The 20,463-nt window shown below is 39.6% G+C and overlaps 1 long non-coding RNA gene across 1 annotated transcript; it reads left to right on the forward strand.

Moving 5' to 3' along the window:
* The first annotated feature begins 5,266 nt into the window (after window positions 1–5,266).
* On the forward strand, window positions 5,267–7,659 carry LOC112449132 (uncharacterized). The gene is made up of 3 exons (XR_003037627.2): window positions 5,267–5,356; window positions 6,046–6,196; window positions 6,723–7,659. It is a non-coding gene; the product is annotated as an uncharacterized lncRNA (long non-coding RNA).
* The last annotated feature ends 12,804 nt before the right edge of the window (window positions 7,660–20,463 follow it).

The raw sequence follows: 20,463 nt of genomic DNA on the forward strand, positions 1-20,463 counted from the left end.
AGCAATCTATAGATTCAATGCAATCCTTATCAAGCTACCAACGGTATTCTTCACAGAGCTAGAACAAATAATTTCACAATTTGTATGGAAATACAAAAAACCTCGAATAGCCAAAGCAATCTTGAGAAAGAAGAATGGAACTGAAGGAATCAACCTGCTTGACCTCAGGCTCTCCTACAAAGCCACAGTCATCAAGGCAGTATGGTACTGGCACAAAGACAGAAATATAGATCAATGGAACAGAATAGAAAGCCCAGAGAAAAATCCATGCACCTATGGACACCTTATCTTTGACAAAGGAGGCAAAAATATACAATGGAGAAAAGACAATCTCTTTAACAAGTGGTGCTGGGAAAACTGGTCAACCACTTGCAAAAAAATGAAACTAGAACACTTTCTAATGCCATACACCAAAATAAGCTCAAAGTGGATTAAAGATCTAAACGTAAGACCAGAAACTATAAAACTGCTAGAGGAGAACATAGGCAAAACACTCTCTGACATAAATCACAGCAGTATCCTCTATGACCCACCTCTCAGAATATTGGAAATAAAAGCAAAAATAAACAAATGGGACTTAATTAAAATTAAAAGCTTCTGCACAACAAAGGAAACTATAAGCAAGGTGAAAAGACAACCTTAAGAATGGGAGAAAATAATAGCAAATGAAGCAACTGACAAACAACTAATCTCAAAGATATACCAGCAAGTCCTGCAGCTCAATTCCAGAAAAATAAACGACCCAATCAAAAAATGGGCCAAAGAACTAAACAGACATTTCTCCAAAGAAGACATACAGATGGCTAACAAACACATGAAAAGATGCTCAACATCACTCATTATCAGAGAAATGCAAATCAAAACCATTATGAGGTACCATTTCACACCAGTCAGAAAGGCTGCGATCCAAAAGTCTACAAGCAAGAAATGCTGGGGAAGATGTGGAGAAAACTCTTACACTGTTGGTGGGAATGCAAACTAGTACAGCCACTATGGGGAAGAGTGTGGAGAGTCCTTAAAAAACTGGAAATAGGACTGCCATACAACCCAGCAATCCCACTGCTGGGCATACACACCGAGGAAACCAGAAGTGAAAGAGACATGTGTACCCCAATGTTCATTGCAGCACTGTTTATAATAGCCAGGACATGGAAGCAACCTAGATGTCCATCAGCAGATGAATGGGTAAGAAAGCTGTGGTACATATACACAATGGAGTATTACTCAGCCATTAAAAAGAATACATTTGAATCAGTTCTAATGAGGTGGATGAAACTGGAGCCTATTATACAGAGTGAAGTAAGCCAGAAAGAAAAACACCAATACAGTATACTAACGCATATATATGGAATTTAGAAAGATGGTAACGATAACCCTGTATACGAGACAGCAAAAGAGACACTGATGTATAGAACAGGCTTATGGACTCTGTGGGAGAGGGAGAGGGTGGGAAGATTTGGGAGAATGGCATTGAAACATGTGAAATGTCATGTATGAAACGAGATGCCAGTCCAGGTTCAATGCACGATGCTGGATGCTTGGGGCTGGTGCACTGGGACGACCCAGAGGGATGGTATGGGGAGGGAGGGAGGAGGGTTCAGGATGGGGAACACATGAGAAATAAAGGAATAAAAAATTAAAAAAAGAAAAAAAAATAAATTTATTTTCTGAAAAAAAAAAAATAAAAGATGATGCCATTAAAGTGCTGCACTCAATATGTCAGGAAATTTGGAAAACTCAGAAAAAAAAAATAAATAAAAGAAAAAAAAAATTAAAAGCTTCTGCACAACAAAGGAAACTATAAGCAAGGTGAAAAGACAACCTTAAGAATGGGAGAAAATAATAGCAAATGAAGCAACTGACAAACAACTAATCTCAAAGATATACCAGCAAGTCCTGCAGCTCAATTCCAGAAAAATAAACGACCCAATCAAAAAATGGGCCAAAGAACTAAACAGACATTTCTCCAAAGAAGACATACAGATGGCTAACAAACACATGAAAAGATGCTCAACATCACTCATTATCAGAGAAATGCAAATCAAAACCATTATGAGGTACCATTTCACACCAGTCAGAAAGGCTGCGATCCAAAAGTCTACAAGCAAGAAATGCTGGGGAAGATGTGGAGAAAACTCTTACACTGTTGGTGGGAATGCAAACTAGTACAGCCACTATGGGGAAGAGTGTGGAGAGTCCTTAAAAAACTGGAAATAGGACTGCCATACAACCCAGCAATCCCACTGCTGGGCATACACACCGAGGAAACCAGAAGTGAAAGAGACATGTGTACCCCAATGTTCATTGCAGCACTGTTTATAATAGCCAGGACATGGAAGCAACCTAGATGTCCATCAGCAGATGAATGGGTAAGAAAGCTGTGGTACATATACACAATGGAGTATTACTCAGCCATTAAAAAGAATACATTTGAATCAGTTCTAATGAGGTGGATGAAACTGGAGCCTATTATACAGAGTGAAGTAAGCCAGAAAGAAAAACACCAATACAGTATACTAACACATATATATGGAATTTAGAAAGATGGTAAGGATAACCCTGTATGTGAGACAGCAAAAGAGACACTGATGTATAGAACAGTCTTTTGGACTCTGTGGGAGAGGGAGAGGGTGGGATGATTTGGGAGAATGACATAGAAACATGTATAATATCATATATGAAATGAATCACCAGTCCACGTTCGATGCATGATACTGGTTGCTTGGGGCTGGTGCACTGGGATGTGCCAGAGGGATGGTATGGGGAGGGAGGAGGGATGGGGTTTCGGGATGGGGAACACGTGTATACCTGTGGCGGATTCCTGTTGATGTATGGCAAAACCAATACAATATTGTAAAGTAATTAAGCTCCAATTAAAATAAATATATTTATATTAAAAAAAAAGAATTGCAAAAGCCCAGCGTAGAGGTTTATAATAACAATAAAAAATGTGACTGAGAAGAAAAAAAAAAAAGCTCAAAAGCGGAACTGGATTTCTTAGTGCCAATAAAATCAACAACTACAGTAGAAGAGGAAATAAGAGAAAAAGAAAAAGAAATCCAAAAGAATACATAGGAGAAGTCAAATCATAAGAATAATAAATGTTTTTCTTGAGTCACTGCTGTCAGAGTCCTCTCCCTCTCTGGGAGTCACAGTCCACCTCACCTCCCTAGGATGCCTTCCAACACTGTGCTGATCTCTGTATCTGCTGTGAGGGCAGCTCAAATTCTAATCTGGTCTTACTCCTGTATGTTCTTGCCTCCAATGTCCACAGCTATCAGAACTAGCGCATTTTCTTTTATAGGAGCTCTCAATGGCCTTTTATATATTCCATAGACACAGAGTCTGCCTAGTTGATCATGTGGATTTAATCTGCAGCTTATAAAGCTGGTGGGAAGGTTTTGGGTCTTCTTCCTTAGCCACACCGCTCCTGTGTTTCAAATGCGGTTTTATTTCCACCTCTGGTGGTTTTATTTCCAACCCTGCATGTGGGTTGTCCACTGGGATTTAGCTCCTCAGGTTGCCATGGAGGACTTGGTTTTTCCCCTGTGAGGGCCAGGTGTGGAGGTGGTACAGCTACTTGCATTGCAGGGGTTCTGGCAGCACCAGGTACTTAGGGGGGTTGGCAGCTAGGGCAGCAGGAAATATAGTGTTCTAGAAGCTTATTGAACAATACACTCCAGTATTCTTGCCCAGAGAACCCTGCTCCCTGACAGAGAAGCCTGGCAGGCCACAGTCTACAGGGTCGCTAAGAGTCAGACACGAACGAAGTGACCCTGCGCACATAGGCAAGAAGTTTTTGCCTGTGGCAGCTCTGCCCCAATGAGAGTTGAGTGTGAAGGTGGTGCAGCTAGCTGCTTGGCTGGCAGGGGCCCTGGCAGAGCCAAGTGTTCAGGGACACAGACTGCCTCTGCCACAGGAGTTATGGCCCTGTCAGAGTCCTTTTTCAAGCTTCTTGTAGCTGGGAATCAGAAGCCCTCTTTGGCCAGTCTTTCTCTGTATCTCTGCCCGTTCAGGCACTTAGAGAGCTCCCATGCCTGGGGTCCTTCTCTGTTGTTTTGGGAGTCAGGCATATAGAGGGGCCCCCTGGCTGGGGTCCAACTGTGTAGATCTGCACATCAGTCACTGAAAGGAGCATTCTGGGTTGGGGTCCTACTCTGTAGTTCAGTGCGTCAGGTGTTTGATTGGCCAGCCTCTCTGTTGTTCAACTGCCGATGCTGGCGTGTGGGGAGAAAAGGGCTGTGGCGATGACTCCACCCCATATATGTGACTCAACAGTATCGCCTTGCTTGCATGACTGCCTGCCTTTTCTCCACCTGCATTTCCCACCACGATCTCCTCCCTCATATCCTCTCAATCTGTCTCTCCACACTCAACAGCAGCCCTCTCCCTGCAATTGCTCCATAATCCCTAAACTCCAGCTGCCAGCCGCTGTGCCTTCCAAGGGGCCAATATTCCTGTCTGGGGTATGCATGGCTGCGGCAAGGGCTGTCTGATTCTCATTCCGTTTAGGCTGCCACAGATCAGCTGTTTCACTCTCCACCTTAAATGTTTCTCCTCTGACTCAGACAGTTGCCCGGATGTGGAGATTGGACCCCTGCTTCAGTTCCCCCATCCACTGAGGGCAGGTTCAGTCCTATTAACACTCTGTTTTCCTCCCTAGTTCTTTTGTCCTGCTGAGTTTTATGTGGTTCTGTATATTCTTTTCCTCTGGTCAGGTACTTCCTCTGCTCTCAGCTGGTGTTCTGCATGCACTTCTGTGTCTGAAGGTGTATTCCTGATGTATCTGTGGAGAGAGATGTATTCCAAGTCGACCTACTCCTCAGCCATCTTTTTCTCTCAGGCTCCAATATTCTTATTCTGCTGTGAAAACAGACACGTTAACAACATTAGTTTTCAACCTATGAACTTGGTGTATCTATCAATTTATTTAGATCTTCCTTAATTTCTCTGAGCTACATTTAGTAGTTTTCAACATGTCATGCCTATCTTTTGTCAGAATTATCCCTAAGTATTTTCATATTTTATGTTCTTGTGAATGGTATTCTCTTTCCAATTTTAATTTCTGATTATTGCTGGTATACAGAAATAAAATTGATATTCCTGTGTCAAGCTATCTTACAACTTTGTCAAACTTGCCTGTTTGTTTTAGTAGCATTTTTCTGTAGATTCCATAGGATTTTCTACATAAATAATTAAGTATGTCTTCTCTGAATGAAGACAGATTCTCTCTTCCAGTAAAAAGGAGTTAATTTCTTTTTCTTGCCCTTTTTCACAGGCTAAAACCCCCTATTTAACGTTGAATAGAAGTCTGAAGAGTGGACACCCTTGACTTGATCATGATCTTTGGGAAAAGGTATTCTGTCTTTCATGACTATTATATTTGCTATAGGGGTTTTTTGTTTGTTTGTTTGTTTTTTCATTTTATATAACAATCATCTTGTGAGTCTATCTTTTAAGAGCATGTCTATAAATAGATAAATATTCCTTGCTCTTATGTTCCAAATAGTAGAAACAATGAGATTTTCCTAAATGGTTGTGAATAACTCATTTTACCTTCCACATTCTTGATACAGCTGACCATTGTTAGCCTTTTATCTCACAGTGGATATATTAAGGATGGCTGCCAGCTTTTACAGTTGTTTTTGAGCACACTAGGGGCAACATTGGAGTGTAAGCTGTTTTTCCTGCTAGGAGTCAAGCATGTCTGGCTGGCTGGGTGAGTGGGCCTGCAAGAGATCTATTTGCATGAATAAATGAAGCTTCCTGGAAAAGAACTCAAGCATAAGAAGGAAAAGTCAGGCTGAGAAGGTTTGGTTTAATAGATGCCCCAGGCATTCAAGGGAGCCTTGCTTTTACATGTAGCACCTTGTCAGACTCTCAGCCAATGTCCCTGATCCAGCACTACACAGGTCTTATAGAAAATAGGAATTAAGGATACAAGTGTCCACCACCTCTCTCTAAGACACGAGGACACTAACCATTCTACTTTGGTCTCTAGGCACAAAGTCAAAAAGTGAGCAATTCACTCTTCTTTTTCTGAAGGGAATACAGCATGGCTTTGGCACATATAAGTTTCCAGAGAGCTTGCCACATTTAGCGACATGAGAATTTAGCATCATGATTGCTTCATTTGGCAGATGCCAAGTCTCTGTGCTAGTGGAGGCAGAACGGATCTGCTCCTAGGAATTACCAGGTAAAACCAGAGGGATTTTGAGTGAGTTTGGAGGTCCAAAAATTGTGGTTGGGGGATAAAATCAGAAGAACTATGGGCTGTTACTAGTGTGTGTATGTATGTTAAGTTGCTTCAGTCGTGTCCAACTCTTTGTGACCCTATGGACTGTAGCCTGCCAGACTCCTCTGTCCATAGGATTCTCTAGGCAAGAATACTGCCAAGCACTCCTTCACCTCTAGTGTATGTTAATTCACGTTCTGTGGTAAAATATGGGCAACATATTTTGATTAAGTTAATTTAAAATACTTTTATTTTAATTTTCAGTCCAGTTTAATGAGGTGAAAGAAAAAAGATGCTAAAATCAACTACTAATCAACATATCTTTATTAAAAAGTCCTCTGATTTGGCACAATAATTATTTTCCACTATTTTTGACTATTTTTAAATGATAAAAACTTTGCTGTGATTTCTAAGTGCTAATTAATTCTAAAACTCTCTCAGGTCTGTAAATGGTATTTTTCCTCTTATTTTTTCTGGCATTCTCTAGAACATAAACTTTTTTTTGGCTGTGTCATGGAAGAGAAATGGAAGGGACCTAGTCTGGAACTGAGACAATATGAAGATTCTGGCAAGTACATGAGGGTCTAGAAAAGTATTTAGTAACTAAAATCTTTAGAACTGCATCTAAGAAAATTAATGTGTTGAAACATTAAGAAGGGGAAAAAAAAAAAAAACCTTTTTGGACCTTTGTAGCCTAATCATAGGCTATGCTAAACTATTAAATTACTCTTTCAGAAAGAATTGTCAAGAACTACAAAGGGCCCAAGGTTTCAACCTTTCTTCCAGCTAACAGATAAGCTGGCCATGCTTTGATGGAGGCTGGTGGAAGACATGACACTCCTGGGCCTGAGAGTAACAAAAATATATGGGCACAAATACTTGTCTTGGTTTCTTTTGCCTCCAAACTCCACAGAGGTGGTACAGGAAGGCTCAGATGGATGCCTTCATGGAAGTGGCTTGAGTTATAGGAGAGGAACCCTAAGCTTAGGGAACATGAATTTCTTTTTTTTTTTTTTTTTAAATAATGGGCAACAAGCATGCCTATAACCTTCAAGGCTGTTTGCCATGCCAAAGTCCTTGAAAAGATAGTTCAGAATAAATGACAGTGACTTGCTTCACAAGAGGTGTAGAATCATGAGAGACTCATGGAAAATTGTCTTCCAACAAGGTTAAAAAGCACCTCACTCTTTTGCAAAGCCAGAAACTGGTCAGAATTTGTCTTTCTGAAACCAAAACTGAGACAAGTATTCACTAGGGTGCTGACAAATGTCTAACAACTGGTTGTCTTCAAAGTAAAAAAAGCCCTAATTTGTACCACTTGCTGATTTTTCACAGTGCAGAAATTCCTGTCATGACATTTTAAACTACCAATATAATCACTGAACATGGAGTTAGGAAGAGATGTACAGTAGCTCACACTTGTACAGTACTTCTACCACACACGTATAATAGGCAAAAATAATCTCCAGAGCCTGGATGACACTAAAATTTACTAAAATAATTAGGAAGTGATGAGTTTTGAATATTTACTACCTTTCAGTTTAATATATTTAATTATGTTTATGTAATTTTTAATATGAACTATCTTTAACAATTGTCTTGCAAAATTTCTGAAAATTGAACAATTGGCTGTTGCAAGCCAGCCTTAACCAGCTCTAGTACCCCACTGTTAGGACTCCTCCTACTTAATTAATTGAGTTCCACTGGAGATTCTTCAAAACCCAGTCTCTTCCATGTTTTTTCTGCTAGCTTATTTAAAAATCCTTTTTCTTGGTTTATTTAAAGCTAAAATGATATTTGTGCAACCTGTTTATTTTTCAGTCCCATGTGGTTAACATAAATAAATCTGATCTACTGTATCCAAACTTAAATTATGTTAGAAGTAACTCAAATTAGATAACTTTGGGGGTTCTCTATCATTTTTAGAACTATGGGGTGAGTGTGAGTAGAAAACCTGTTTGACTTTTTCTTGGAATTTGATATTTTTAAACCATCCTTTTTTCCTCAGGATTATATAAAGAGAACTACCTCTGCAAAGTCTGTCAGAAAATCTTGGGAGAAGTCTTGGGTTCTTTATATTTTGAAAAGAAAATGCGATTGTTATGTGCCCCTCCTTTCTCATGATCAGTATACACTCATTATTAAACATTTCTACTGCTTTTTTTTTTTTTTTTGCTATGTTGGGTCTTTATTGCTGCCCATGGGCTTTTCTCTAGTTGTGGCCAGCTGGGGCTATGCTTTTTTGTGGAGCACAGGCTCTAAGGTGCATGGGCTCAGTAGTTGTGGTTCACCACAACTGGGAAATGTTCCCAGACCAGGAGTTGAACCAATGTTCCCTACACTGGCAGGTGGATTCTTATCCACTGTACCACCAGGGAAGTCCACTATGGTATTTTTAACTGGAAACCATAACAAGACTACCCTAAGGGCTCTGAGAGAGGAAAACATATCCATATTCTGTGTGAATGTATAACCACAGAATATGGTTACACATTTTTGCTTGTAGTGATAATATATACATTATAGATTAGTGTATCTACAATGTATTCATGTATCTATTAGATTCTCACTTATAGTGATAATACATACATTTTGGCTATTGTGGTAGTCTAGAATGAAATTGTGGGTCACACTTTACTAAAATATGCAAGAACATTTCAAATGAAAGTAATCAAATAGTTTGTTTATCAAACAGGAAGTATAACTCAGTTTCAGGAGAAGTCACTGTCAATATTGTTAAAAATGGTACCCAGAGCTATTAATATATACATGCACCAATGAACATTTTTTAAAGGTGATTTAAACTCAGACTATACTAAAAATATCAAAGTTTTCATATGTGATTATTTTATCTAGGTGGAATATCTCCTCTTTCAAGAAAGAGGAAAAGACCACAGCAAACTATTACAGACTTTGGGTTAAGTATAGCTACAGAGAGTTTCTCAAGAGAAATAATACTCTGACCACTTTATTTAATAAATCTAAACCTAATGAGAAAATAAGTTAGTCACATCACTTGGTTTGTCGTGTTACTGTCATTTACTTATTAAGGAGAAAATAAATTGCACTCATTCCACAAGTAATAAAATGCTGTAATTGTATAATATAATTGTATGAGTCTGGGCATAGCTTAGTGAGTATTTGTTTAATTTGTGAGTTTATAGAAATCATCATTTCAGTGGATTTATTTTTTTTCCCCTCAGTGGATTTATTTTGTGTCCATTTCATAACCACCATTTCAGTAGGTACACTTTTAATGATTAACTGTTATCTGAGGATAGCAATTTTAAAACTGTAGAAGACAATTTAATATCTCATGTACACAACTTAAATTCACAAGATAGAGCCTGTTGTGTGGCTTATTTTGTTGGTCTATGTTTATCGCTGGACAATCTGTTCCTTTGGGGAGATATATACCAGCAGCTGGGGTGAGGGGCTGCTGTGGTAAGTTTCATATGATAGAAGATGTGGGTAGGGTAATTTCATTTAGAATGACCTAGGCAGATATGCAGCATAAGGTGCTTTTGCTAAGGAAAGATTAGGCACCAGAAAATTAATAGTGCCTATCTCTGGGTGGGAGGATTATAAAGGTTTTGAAAAATAATTATTTTTCTTTTGTGTTTCTCTATTTTCAAATTTTTCTTTAATAATTATGTATGATTTGGGCAATAAGGAAATAATATCACTGCAATGTGATTTGTATTTTGTCCTCTGTAGTTTTGTAGTTTTGGTCTAATTCCATTTGGTAGAGAGATTTCAGTTTCTAGCAATATGATGCTGCGTTAGGAAAGATGAAATGTACTGGCAAAAAAGAGAAAGAGAAAGGGAGAGAAAGAGAGAGAAAGTTAAGCATGTATTTCTATTTTAACCAACCAGAGCCAGTACTGGGTACATTTTTGAGTTGTTTAGTTTAATAGCATGGTATATGCTGGGGCTGCTGGTACTGGAAAGATCTACACTCTAAGACAAGGCCTCTAACTCCAAGTTCAGCTCAATAAATCTTTATTGAGTGTTTTAATGTAGAATAGGGATCCAGAGGTGATAAGATACAATCATTGTCTTCTCAAAGAACTAGCAATGCAGTTAATTATAGGAATAGGAAAATAAAATGAATAATGCAGGGTGGTACATGTGAAGGGTCCAGTGAATGACCCAAGAGTTCAGAATAGTGAGAAATCATTTCATATTGGGATACATGAAAAGGACCGCATGAGAGGTGTGGGATATGAACGGGTCTTATTGTATGGTGACAGCTTGGGTAAATGGGGGTATGATAGAGGCTTTTGTTTGGTTGAGGGAATAGCCACAAAAGATATATAGGTAGGAAGGCACAAGGTGTGTTTGGGAGACATGAGTAATCCATTTTGTGGGCTCATGCTGGAGAGTGGTGGCAGCTAAGATTGTTAAGTACTGATAAGGTTTCATTGAAAGCTTTTCTAATATGATTTCATGAAATGCTTTGGATATAGGTTTTTTCTGTGTGTGTGTGTGTGATTTAGATTACTTTGGGGCTGACCAACTAGTCTGTATCTGATCAGGGGAATGGTAACCTGTTGTCCTGCATCTGTTTCTCATCCATGTCTTACTTATGAACCCAAAACCTTAGAATTTTCTGTAATGAATAAGAACCCAAAGACCATCTCAATTTAACTCTGACATTTTTGTCCTGGCATTCTGATGGGGAATCCTTATTAGGACTTTTACTCCACTGGAGGCTCTTAATCTACTTTTAGGGACTTCCCTGGTGGCTCAGATGGTAAGGAGTCTGCCTGCAATGTGGGAGACCTGGGTTTGATCCTTGGGTTGGGAAGATCCCCTGGAGAAGGAAATGGCAACCTACTCCAGTATTCTTGCCTGGAAAATCCCATGGACAGAGGAACGTGGCAGGCTACATTCCATGGGGTCCCAAAGACCCAAATACGACTCAGTGGCTTCACTTTCACTTTCTTTCAATCTGCTTTTGCCCTCTTAGCTATTGACTGCTAGCCATTTTGCCTCTCCACACACTATTACTCTTTTCATTTGGATGGTATCCTGATTCAAGTCATTGGTCTTAATCTAGGGTGTTTTACCATGATTCTAACTTCTTAAAAATTTATTTTTAATTAAAGGATAATTGCTTTTCAGTACTGTTGGTTTCTGCCTCACATCAACATGAATCAGTCATAGGTATACATATGTCCTATGTATTTGAGATTACTTGGGTGAAGTTTCAAAAACAACACAATGATCTCTGTTTGTTCCAAGACAAACCATTCAATATCACAGTAATCCAAGTCTATGCCCTGATAGTAATGCTGAAGAAGCTGAAGTTGAATGGTTCTATGAAGACCTACAAGGCCTTCTAGAACTAACACTCCAAAAGATGTCCTTTTCATTATAGGGGACTGGAGTGCAAAATTAGGAAGTCAAGAAACACCTGGAGTAACAGGCAAATTTGGCCTTGGAGTACAAAATGAAGCAGGGTGAATGCTAACAGAGTTTTGCCAAGAGAACACACTGGTCATAGCAAACACCCTCTTCCAACAACACAGGAGAGACTCTACACATGGACATTATGAGATGGTCAATACTGAAATCAGATTGATTATATTCTTTGCAGCCAAAGATGGAGAAGCTCTATACAGTCAGCAAAAACAAGACCAGGAGCTGACTGTGGCTCAGATCATGAACTCCTTATTGCCAAATTCAGACTTAAATTGAAGAAAGTAGGGAAAACCACTAGACCATTCAGGTATGACCCAAATCAAATCCCTTATGATTATACAGTGGAAGTGACAAATAGATTCAAGGGATTAGATCTGATAGACAGAGTGCCTGTATGGACAGAGGCTCGGACATTGTACAGGAGGCAGTGACCAAGGCCATCCCTAAGGAAAAGAAATGCAAAAAGGCAAAATAGTTGTCTGAAGAGGCCTTATGAATAGCTGAGAAAAGAAGAGAAGTGAAAGGCAAAGGAGAAAAGGAAAGATATACCCTTTTGAATGCAGAATTCCAAAGAATATGAAGGAGAGATAAGAAAGCCTTCCTCAGTGATCAGTGCAAAGAAATAGAGGAAAACAATAGAATGGGAAAGACTAGAGATCTCTTCAAGAAAATTAGAGATACCAAGGGAACATTTCATGCAAAGATGGGCACAATAAAGGACAGAAATGGTATGGACCTAACAGAAGCAGAAGATATTAACAAGAGGTGGCAAGAATACATAGAAGAACTGTACAAAAAAGATCTTCATGATCCAGATAACCACAATGGCGTGATTACTCACCTAGAGCTGGACATCCTGGAATGCGAAGTCAAGTGGACCTTAGGAAGCATCAACACAAACAAAGCTAGTGGATGTGATGGAATTCTAGTTGAGCTATTTCAAATCCTAATAGATAATGCTGTGAAAGTGCTGCACTCAATACGCCAGCAAATTTGGAAAATTCAGCAGTGGCCATAGGACTGGAAAAGGTCACTTTTCATTCCAATCCCAAAGAGAGGCAGTGCCAAGGAAAGTTCAAATTACCACACAATTGCACTCATCTCACATGCTAGCAAAGTAAAGCTCTAAATTCTCCAAGACAGTCTTCAACAGTACATGAACCATGAACTTCCAGATGTTCAAGTTGGATTTAGAAAATGCAGAGGAACCAGGGAGCAAACTGCCAACATCCATTGGATCATGGAAAAAGCAAGAGCGTTCCAGAAAAACATCTATTTCTGCTTTATTGACTATGCCAAAGCTTTCAACTGTGTGGATCACAACAAACTGTCGAAAATTCTGAGAGATGGGAATACCAGACCACCTGACCTGCCTCCTGAGAAATCTGTGTGTAATTCAAGGAGCGGCAGTTAGAACTGGACATGGAACAACAGACTGGTTCCAAATTGGAAAAGGAGTACGTCAAGGCTGTATATTGTCATCCTGCTTATCTAACTTATTTGCAGAGTACATCATGCAAAATGCACGGCTGGATGAAGCACAAGCTGGAATCAAGATTTCTGGGAGAAATATCACTAACCTCAGATATGCAGATGACACCACCTGTATGGCAGAAAGTGAAGAAGTACTGAAGAGCCTCTTGATGAAAGTGAAAGAGGAGAGTGAAAAAGTTGGCCTAAAGCTCAACATTCAGAAAACTAAGATCATGGCATCTGGTCCCATCACTTCATGACAAATAGATAGGGAAAAAATGGAAACAGTGACAGACTTTATTATTTCGGGCTCCAAAATCACTGCAGATGGTGACTGCAGCCATGAAATTAAAAGATGCTTGCTCCTTGAAAGGAAAGCTATGACCAACCTAGACAGCATATTAAAAAGCAGAGACATTACTTTGCCAACAAAGGTCCATCTAGTCAAAGCTATGGTTTTTCCAGTAGTCATGTATGAATGTGAGAGTTGGACTGTAAAGAAAGCTGAGAATTGATGCTTTTGAACTGTGGTGTTGGAGAAGACTCTAGAGAGTCCCTTGGATTTCAAGAAGATCCAACCAGTCCCTCCTAAAGGAAATCCGTCCTGAATATTCATTGGAAGGAATTGAATTATTGAAGCTGAAACTCCAATACTTTGGCCACCCGATGCAAAGAACTGACTAGTTTGAAAAGCCCCAGATGCTGGGAAAGATTGAAGGCGGGAATAGAAGGGGATGGTAGAGGATTAGATGGTTGGATGGCATCACCGACTCGATGGACATGAGTTTGAGTAGACTCTGGGAGTTGGTGATGGACAGGGAGGCCTGGCATGCTGCAGTGCATGGAGTCACAAAGAATTGGACATGACTAAGCGGATGAACTGAACTGTTACATTATGTCCCCTCCCTCTTGAACCTCCCTCTCACCTCCCACCCCATCCCACCCCTCTAGGTTGTCATAGAGCACTTGTTTCAGCATCCTGAGTCATACAGAAAATTCCCACTGGATATCTATTTTATATATGGTAGTATATATATTTCCATACCGTGGTACTAACTTTTGATTCCCAATGTTGAGGTCTTGTTCCAGATCCCAATCCATGGTATTCAGTTATAATCATTGATGGAGGGAAACTTAGTGCAAAATATAAAAAATGGATCCTCTTTATCCTCAGATAATTTACTGGATTGAATGTAAAAAATGATATATATGTGTTTAAATAAATTAGCTCACAAAAAGCTTATTTCATAAAATAGGCCCAAAGGGCAGTGTTAATACTAATATCCATTCATACTCTTGTTTATAAAGTTGGTGTCCATTGTATTATGCTAGTAATTAAAAAAGCATAAAACCAGTTTTGCAAATGTTTTTCAACATTTTTCTCTTTCCACCTATTCTCCTCATTAACTTCTACTATCTTCAAAAGATGATGATGATATTGTTGACTTTAATTATTAAAAATAAATATTTTTAAAGCAGCGTAACTGTGTTTCAACTTCTTCACACAACACTAGATTGTTCTGAGAAGATGGTCACTGACTATCAGTGGTACCATGGGGCGACAATACTGGTCCATTAGTGAATCTAATGCTTTGGTTCATTTCTGCCTGTCCCGGTCCCATTCAGCTACCAATACAGAGGATCTTCCCTATGCCAGCCTGCTCTCCTGCCCAGATTTTGAACTCATCCTGTCCAAGGCAACAATACATCGCTGGAATCACACATGCCTGGAGATGGGATCTATAACCTGAGTGCCATGAGCCATCTGTGAACCATCCTCAGCCATTAGCTGTCTCCCCCAGCATGTGTTTGACACAGTTCCAAGACAAAATTCTTACCATCGCTGTAATCCCGTACCACCTTCAGAATGCATATTATGCTTCTAACCTCAGCCTCTTGTCTGGAACCCTATTCTTCCTCAGCCTTCTCAATCCCTTTCCTGGGAATTCTTGCTAGTACCCTGAGAAGGGCAAAAGACTGGTTCAGGACACCAAAGCTCATATGGCTGTAGTTCTAAGATGGGCCACCCGAATATCCATATCAGATTGATTGACCTGGAGTTTGTCTCCTTTCTTCGAGGTGTTTAAAGTGTTATTTCCTGTTTAATTCTGAGGGGTATATGAAGAAATACATATAAGAACTCATCTAGTGTAGTAAACATTTATGACATTTTTATATGTAGAGGAGCAAGCAAGGAGTTTAAGCAGTTAGATATGAGTTTCCTTCTTTTGGTTTGTGACACCAGAGCTGTTATTAATCTGAAAGAATCTGGGGCTTAACTAATGCACAATTTATTTCTGCAAACTGTATGTCTTTCTGTGTAGTGGTTTTTAAGTACCTGATAACTATATCTTTGAACCTTATAGTATTATGTTTTCAAAAAAGTACTGGCTTTTCATATAAAACAGATTGGACCAGGTGCCCACCCAAATCAGACCATTCTAGAGAATATTTGAGATGCTTCATGTAATTCACTGAATAAGTTGACTGAATACCTGCCATGTGCAAGGCAATATGCTATAAGGCTGCTGCTGCTGCTAAGTCCCTTCAGTCCTGTCCGACTCTGTGCGACCCCATAGACAGCAACCCACCAGGCTCCGCCATCCCTGGGATTCTCCAGGCAAGAACACTGGAGTGGGTTGCCATTTCCTTCTCCAATGCATGAAAGTGAAAAGTGAAAGTGAAGTCACTCAGTCGTGTCTGACTCTTCGAGACCCCATGGACTGCAGCCTACCAGGCTCCTCCATCCATGGGATTTTCCAGGCAAGAGTACTGGAGTGGGGTGCCATTGCCTTCTCTGATGCTATAAGGCAGGTGTTCCCAACTCCAGTATCTAATGCCTGATGATCTGGGCAGAGCTGATGTAGTAATAGTAGAAATAAGTGTTAGTCGCTCAGTCTTTTCCAACTCTTTGCCACCCCATGGGCTGTATAGCCTGCCAGGCTCCCCTGTCCATGGAATTCTCTCAGCAAGAATACTGAAATGGTTAGCCATTTCCTTATCTAGGGGATCTTCCCAACCCAGGGATCAAACCTGGGTCTCCTGCATTGCAGGCAGATTCTTAACCATCTGGGCCATTAGTGGAAGCCATAGAAATAAAGTGCACAATAAAAGTAATGCTCTTGAATCATGCCAAAACCATCGCCCCCACACACCAGTTCGTGGAAAAATTTTCTTCTCTGAAACCTGTCCCTCATGCCGAAAAAGGTTGGGTGACACTGTAAGGAATATAAAAATGAGTAAAGCATAGTTCTGGCTCTAGTGTGAAAGAATTAAGACAACCACACATAGACGGGCACAGAATAGGGTAGCCAATATGATCTTTAAAGGACAAGAAAGCAGTTTTAATAATAATGATATGATCTCAGTTTTTTTTTTATCCTTGGCTAAGATAAAGAATAATTATATACTTAAGGTGCAAATTATTTCTGGCTTAATTATCTCTATCAGTTTGAAGGAGCATACACTCAGGTGTGCAGACAGATGCCATACTTCCTTGGGAGCACTTAATCTATGTCTTTTTATGGGGGTTGGGGAGGATATTCACTGATTTAAGCTGATGTTACATTCTCTAAGAACAAGGTGTCAGAAGACCTTTTCTCAAACTGTACTTCAGTATCTAAGACCTTTGCCTGAATGTTCTTCAGCAGCCACAAAGACAGCCTAGCTGATGACAAAATCCACATCTTTGTGTTAAGCTAATTTAGGGAAGATTTTATCACCTAGCTTCACAGTGCAAAGAACATTAATAATTCAGTGGTTTGTATGCATTTCCATTCATTCTCCTTGCCAAGCTGTTTATACTGCAAAGCAACGGTGAAGGAATGGAGGAGTTGGGAAGAATATAGTTGATGTACATTCTGGTTGATGCAGTGGCAAATCATCTGCCTGCCAGTGCAGGAGATGTGAGAGATGTGGGTTTGCTCTCTGGGTTGGGAAGATCCCCTGAAGTAGGAAATGGCAACCCACTCCAGTATTCTTGCCCAGAAAATCCCACGGACAGAGGAGCCTGGCGAGCTACAGTCCATGGGGTTGCAAAGAGTCAGGCACCACTGAGCAACTGAGCTCTCCTGGGTTGGAGACATGTTCGTGTGGTGTCTTTTTGCCACCGTGTCCCCGTGCATGTCTCTCAACCCCTCTTTTTAGAATGCCTGTGGTTTCAGCAACAGTGAAAATCCAGTGGCGCTGAGGAAGTGGTGGGGTTTGTTAGTACCTTATGCCTTTAGCAACTCCTCACTGATGATACCCTGCATGTGATCTCTAAGTTATTAATCTTTTTTTTTTTTTTTTTTTTAGTTTCTTTTCTATGCTTTGGTGCTGGTAAGAATAAGGTTTAGTGTAAAATGTCTTTTTCTGTGTTGAAACAAAGACTTTAAAAAACGTAGACTTTGAGGGAAGATTCCAGAGACTTGGTCCCTTGGGAACTACCCATCTGTGAAAAAATGTTATTTCTGTTGGACTAGAGACCTGGCAGTAGCAAAATGGACTGCCACTGCGAGCCATTTTTTCTGTCTCACTGGACAGAATAAATGGTTTCCTAATTGAAGCTATGTCATGACATGAACTGTAAAATGTGGTAGCAATAATTTACTCTCAGCTTAAAGAGATGACAGAAAATTGTCTGCTCTTTTTAAAAGCTTTCTTTCCCCAACTAGACTGTGAGATAATGTTTCATAGAGGAATACTTTCTGCAATATTATTTATATATTAAGTGACATATTTTGCAACTTTTTAAAAGGATGAATTAAAAAGTATTGTGTGTGTGCTTTTGAATAGCATCATTTTTGATAAGTGCACCAGAGTTTCTTGAGCATAATTTCATTTACTGTGTATTTTAAATTCATTTATTATGTCCTGTAGGGCATAAACACTATTGCTGCCTTTAGGATGAAGTCTATAGGAAACTTGCCTACCAGATATTAAAACATGTGTATAGATGTAGCAACTACACACATACTCTCTCTCTCTCACACACACACATACACACTTTGTCTTTATTAACCACTAACACATCTGGAAATTTAGGGTAATAGCAACTGAGGAACTTCAGAAATAATAGGAAAAATAATTATTCCAAATGATGTTAAGATACTTGTTAATGTAGTTAGATCTCTATACCATGCCTTTCACAAAAATACATCCCAAATAACTAAAGATCTAGGCAGTAAAAAAAAAAAAAAAAAAAAAACCCAGACTGTAAGAATACCAGAAGAAAATGAATGAAACATAGGCTTATAATTGTGGGATGGTGAAGGGCTTTCTCAGTATGAAATAAAACTAGAAACTATAAAGAAAATCAACATATTAAAGATTTATTTGAAAAGATAAAAAATAAGGGTAAAAGATAAGTGAGAGGTTGAGAGAAAAATATATGCAACAAACATGTAAAGACAAAAGATCCAGATTATCTTACTAACATTCAATACTAAAAATTTGAAAAAAGATAATCAGCCAAATAGAAAATTGACAAAGAACTCAAACAGGAAGTTAGTGAAAGAAGGGGTATAAATGTCCATTAAACTTATGAAAAAATGATCCATTTCAATAATTATTAAACAAATGAAAATTAAACAATAGCAAGATACCTTATCACCCACTTGATTGGCAACATTTCAACAGATTGATAACATGCACCTTTAGTGAGGGAAAATGAGCACTCTCATAACTGTATTGATGGGAGTGAATATGGGTATAGCTTTTTGTAAGACAAATTATTTATCAAAATTAAAATATGCATGACCTTTGATCCAGAAATGTCATTAGGAATTCCACTTCTAGGGGTCTATCCCACAGAAATACTAGCTTGATTACACACAAAATAAATGTCCATGGATGCTGACTGCATTGTTTACTAGTCAAAAGTTGGCAGAGAACTCTCAATTAATAAGACAATGGTTAAATCAATACAGAATATTCATTACAGGAAATTCATATAGCAATTAAAAAGAAAGTTATATTAAAAAGAAAGTTGTATTGAAAAGGTTCATATGTACTGACTTGGAGAAATGTTCATTGTCAGTAAAAAAAAAGAATACATTGCCAAACCATATTAATAACCCAATTCTATTTTAATTTGGGGGAAACCAACAAAAATATATATTCTTATAAGCATAGGATAAAATCTGGAAGAATGTAAAATGATCTCTCGATGGTGGCTACAGAGCTGGATGCTAAAGAGAAAGGAGAGAAGAGAAGGCATTTCACTTATTTCATATCCATTAAAAGATAAAAGTGGGATTATGAGTGATTTTCTTTCTTTATCTTTAACATCTCTTCAGTTATCAACTGGAGAAAGCAATGGCACCCCACTCCAGTACTCTTGCCTAGAAAATCCCATGGATGGAGGAGCCTGGTAGGCTGCAGTCCATGGGGTCGATAGAGTCGGACACGACTGAGCGACTTCACTTTCACTTTTCACTTTCCTGCATTGGAGAAGGAAATGGCAACCCACTCCAGTGTTCTTGCCTGGAGAATCCCAGGGACGGGGAAGCCTGGTGGGCTGCCGTCTAAGGGGTCGCACAGTCAGACACGACTGAAGTGACTTAGCAGTAGCAGTAGCAGCAGTTATCAACATGTATTACCTGTATTACTTTGGTATTAAGAAGCCAAATTAAACCTTGAAAAGATAATTCTTGAAAGATGGAATGAAAAGATGAGAGAAGGGAGGCAGGAGGATAATTTAGGAGACCTTGAATGACCTGGGAAGGATGTGAGCCACTGGCCCAATGCAGAGACAAAGGGGTTGAGAATGAAGGGCTGAGGTGAGACTCTGAAAGATGAACTTGAGTGGAGAGGTCAGGTCTGGCTCACGGGTCACCACCAATCTGAGTTACATCCCTAACTGCCAGTCCAGAGCTCTTCCCCAGAGCCGTGAAACGTCCCATGATCCATCATACAGGCCACACGCTGAGGCCTTCAAGGACCAAGATTTGGACACAGGCACACCCAGAGCACACTTATAGCAGATAACAAAACCCAGGTTGTCTGGTTCCTAAGGAGGAATCATCTCAGTTCTGATTTCCCACTTACATGTTTCCACATGAGACCAGATGAAAGCAACATCATCTTTGCCAAGGGCCCCTTGGGCTGTTTTCTGCCGCTCGGTGACCTGAAGGTTATGCACCATTACATCAGCCTCCTCCTCAGGGGCTGGCAAGCAGCTCTCAGGCTGTCTCCAGGGAAGCCAGCTCTCCTTCCTTCACTCTGCTTGATCCTGATGTTTGCTGTATGTAGTCTGCTCAGTTAAGTTCAGTTGCTCAGTCCAGTTCAGTCGCTCAGTCGTGTCCGACTCTTTGCAACCCCATGGACCGCAGCACACCAGGCCTCCC

This window comes from Bos taurus, chromosome 12 (genome assembly GCF_002263795.3).
Source record: "Bos taurus isolate L1 Dominette 01449 registration number 42190680 breed Hereford chromosome 12, ARS-UCD2.0, whole genome shotgun sequence".
In the NCBI taxonomy this organism is placed as follows: Eukaryota; Metazoa; Chordata; class Mammalia; order Artiodactyla; family Bovidae; genus Bos; species Bos taurus.